The following is a 4,118-nucleotide window of genomic DNA, read 5'->3' as shown; positions in this document are numbered from 1 at the left end:
AAAAAAAAAAAAAACCAACACAACAACCACCGTAGAAAGGATATTTAAGCGTGACTATGGAAAGACGTACTTCAAACACAAAAAGGAATCCACGTGAGAAGTGTGAGAATCAATAACAATTAGTTCAAATACACCTGCATACATAACAGATAATATAAGAAGCAAACAAGGTGGAAGTACCCACAGACACATAATAGAGAGTCAATATAGTTTAATTAACATACTGATTTAAAGAAACTAAATCAGCCAAGAGATGTAATTTGCGTATCATGCTAACACCGGTCCCCGGGTGATTCCATCTGCTCTCTAAGGTATAATGAAACTGCAATTTAGACAAACACCATTAACTTGGGCCTACTGTATACATTATTCTACTCATCCTCCAGCGTAGGATAAGCCGCCACAAGTGCATCTTGTGCCCCAATATACAGCGAGTTATAAACCAGTAGACCTCCCTAACCTTACGGGCATGATGGAATAGCCCCTGAAGGCAGTAGTTTAGAACAATAACAGCACCCAAGGCCAACCTTATTCCTTCAATGGCTTCCATGACAGCATTTATCACATGAGGGGAAGTCTCAAATATGTTTGGCCACACGTAGTTCAGCAAGTGGACTAAAGCATCCTCACAACCCCCAAAGCCATGTGCTTAACAGCGGAAGCTGTAGTCTGCCTGTGAACCAAATCCCTATCCATGAGGGCATCCTCAAGTAATGGGGTCACAGCATAGATGTAGTCTTTTCCTATTTCACCAATGTACTAAAAAGGAAAATAGAGGGATTTCAAGGCACCGTTCTGCACATTAAGCTCTGGCACACGATACTCATTCATCAAGGCTGGCGGCACCGTAAAGGGAGAGCAGGTTTCTGCAACTATGGCAATTGCCACAGTTGTACACACACGGTTCTGCCGTTCTTGCACCTTGAGATTATTCAACAGGGTAGCCAGGACATCTTGTGGACCAATGGCTTTGGCAATGCATCCAAAGGTGTTCACTGTAGCTCGCCGAATACCCTTCTTGTGGGCTTTAAGCATCTCAAGAAGCTCGAAGCAAATCCTCATCCACTCCATTGCCGGAACAAACTCAACACAGCGGTCAGCAATTCATCCAACAAGGTCGATGCAGTTCTCCTGGACTTTCCCATGCCTATTCTTCAAAATTGGTGTCAATCTAGGAAGCAAATCCTTTATAGGAGAAGTCATCTTTGTCGTACTGATAACATTGACAATTGCTTTTAGCGCTCCCAGAATCAACCCCAGAACTTCAGGATATTCTTCTCCCAGATACTCATACAAGACAACGCCAAGATGACCCATCAGTTGTTCCTCATAGCACTGCTTCATGACAACAGCAATCCTTGAAATGAGATCAGCTGCTTGCTGCCTCACCTTTGCACTCTTGTCATTCAATCGCCATTTAATGGTATCACAAATTTGGGGTAGGCAAGGCTTCACTCTCTGCCCAAGTGCATTCACAACTGCACCAAACCCATTAAGCATCACATTGGCATCATCACTGGTCTGCTCTTGGAAGGCATAAAGGATTTCTTACTCTTGACAGACAGCCTTGCAGAAGGGCAGGAGAGCAGGAATCCCAAGACTGAAAGCTCTTGCAGTGGTGTTCCTCACATATTCATCAATATTATCAATATCAGGACGCATAGCAGCAATCATAGTAGCCAAACCAGCGGTTTTACTAAGATTAGAAATAATCTCTCTAGTCTCTACCCTCAACACGCGCATAATAATTCTCATCAATCAATAAAGGCTCAATCACAACAAGAATCTTATGAACATAAGGACGTACCAATTCATCAAGCTTGTAAAGCACTCTGTCAATAACCTTCACCAAAAGATGCCTCTCCTCTCCTGGTCCTCCAAAGTGGGCTGCATAAGCAATGGCAGAATCCGATTAAACAACGGGCTAGCCCCAAACTCTCTAGCTTTACCGGTAAGCTGCCTCAAAGCCATTTTCCTCTGCGGTGGTGTCCCATTCTTAACCTTAAGCAGAAGCAGAAGCTTCATAATCTTCCTCTCTTTCAGCTCGTCAGAAGTCATTTCTCTTCCTCCTCCTCTGTCAATGGCCAATTCCTCTCCTCAATATCCTTCTCCCACCTCAACAAATTATAGGAGGCCAATTTGCAAGCAATCATGGAATTGTGAATGTCTTCATCCTCCGTAGAGATCAGTGTTGAAGGTGCAGGTTGCTGAATTTTACTAAAAAAAATTTCATTATACCCATTTAGAGCGGAGGTGCAGGTTGTTGAATTTAGTTGCGCTGTTTAGATTTTCAGTTTCCATCACCCATAACTCAAAATATGTGGGTTCTATGGCTGAATGGTTTGTTTGGGGATGTTATCAGTTTTTGTTTCCATTACTCAATTCTCTGATTTTATTTTTGAGTGATGAATTATGGACATTGAAAACACATTTTAGGTGTTTTCAAATTATGGAAACAGAGTTATGATGACATTTTTGTAAATACACACACAACTTTTGAAATTTCAGCCACAACTTTTGACTTTTAAGGTTTTTTTTTTTTTTGAAACAAAGCAACCAGCCGTATATCTTGACTTTTTATTATTATTTTTTTTTTGGAAACAAAGCCACGGCTAGAACTGAGTGATGAGTGCCAACGGGTGGGGGTGGGTTGGGAAAATTTGGGTATCTTAAGTGATGAGTGATGAAATTTAAGTGAGTGATAAGTGATGAAAAAAAAAAAAAAAAAAAAACCAAACAAGCCCTTTTATCTTCTTTGTTTCATCCAAGCAGATCTTTGGTGTTCTGCGGATCATAAGATGACCTTGGTACGCAACCGAGGACGAAAAAGGTCCTCAACCAAGCTTTCCATGGCAGCCCACATGCCCCTTAATGGATTGGGCCTTTTGTGGTTTGTGTTTCCCCTTTCTTTGGTCTTTAGCTTATCTTTATTAAGCTTAGTGGGCTGGACTTTCCATCTTCTCTCTTTTTGAAGTCTTCAAACCCACCAACTTCTTGTCTTTATTTGACCCATTCCCCACAATTGTTGTTTTCAAACTATATGATGAACATGGGTGCTATTGAAAATTCAAAATTTCTTTTCAAAATAAGTTTAAATTTTAAATGTATTACATCAACCAAAAAAAAAAAAAAAGATATCATATAAGTTCATATAATTTTTTTTCTTAATTTCCATGAAAGTCCAGGAGGATATCTTATTTTATTTTATTTTTTACTTTAATTAGTATAATAATGGTTTTAAAAACCGGTACGATCAAATAACAATTTTTTTTTTTTTTTTTTGTCCTAGTTCCCAATTTTGACTGGTTTTAGGGATTTTTATCTAACCAAATTGGTGTTCGATTCCCAATTGAATTGGTTGGCCCCGGCCAGTCCGATTTTAAAAGCCATGATTATAATGTCCGTGTGATGAACAAATTTTTCACTCTCTCTCTCTCTCACACACACACACACAAAATTAAATAAATTTTATTTTCTTGAAACTTAGATTATAGAGTTTTATCTAAATTAAACTATCCTTAAATCTTATTAAATGAAATAAGCTCAAACATGACAATGTGTTGAGTAGTTTCCATAACATTCTCAAATTGACATTGAAATTTTAATTTCTTGGAACCTAGATAATAGAGTTTTATCTAAATTAAACTATCCTTAAATCTTATTAAATGAAATAAGCTCAAACATGATAATGTGTTAAGTAGTTTCATAACATTCTTGTAAGGACTAAAACTGACCCTCAGCCCACAAGATGTGAGTAGTGGCCCAATAAGCCCACAACAATAGATTTGTTAGAGAGTGGATTTTACATGTGAAGACTTAGTGAATCAAGTATGTGTCAAAGTAGGTTGGACTGGTGTTTGAATGATTGAAAAGTAAAACTTGAAGAGAAAAATACCCCTCGGTCAAATCCGAGGAAGGTATGTTGTTATATATATATATATCCCAATTTTTTTCTAAGTACACATAATTCTTTCTTTCTTTCTTACAAGATTAGATGTCGCCTCCGTCAAGGAGTCCTTCCCCTTATATATTCTTTCCCCCTGCTTTCATCCTAGCCTTCTACTTGTTGATTAAATATATGATCTCTTAGATGCTTGTCCCATCAGAACCTTCCTGGA

General features: G+C 38.5%; 1 pseudogene; it reads right to left on the bottom strand.

Annotated features, from left to right (window-relative positions):
• Window positions 1-329: 329 nt before the first annotated feature.
• Window positions 330-2,153, bottom strand: LOC115962018 (annotated as a pseudogene).
• Between the last annotated feature and the right edge of the window lie 1,965 nt (window positions 2,154-4,118).

This window comes from Quercus lobata, chromosome 9 (assembly GCF_001633185.2).
Source record: "Quercus lobata isolate SW786 chromosome 9, ValleyOak3.0 Primary Assembly, whole genome shotgun sequence".
NCBI lineage: Eukaryota > Viridiplantae > Streptophyta > Magnoliopsida > Fagales > Fagaceae > Quercus > Quercus lobata.
This window is presented reverse-complemented; position numbering and strand designations above follow the sequence as displayed.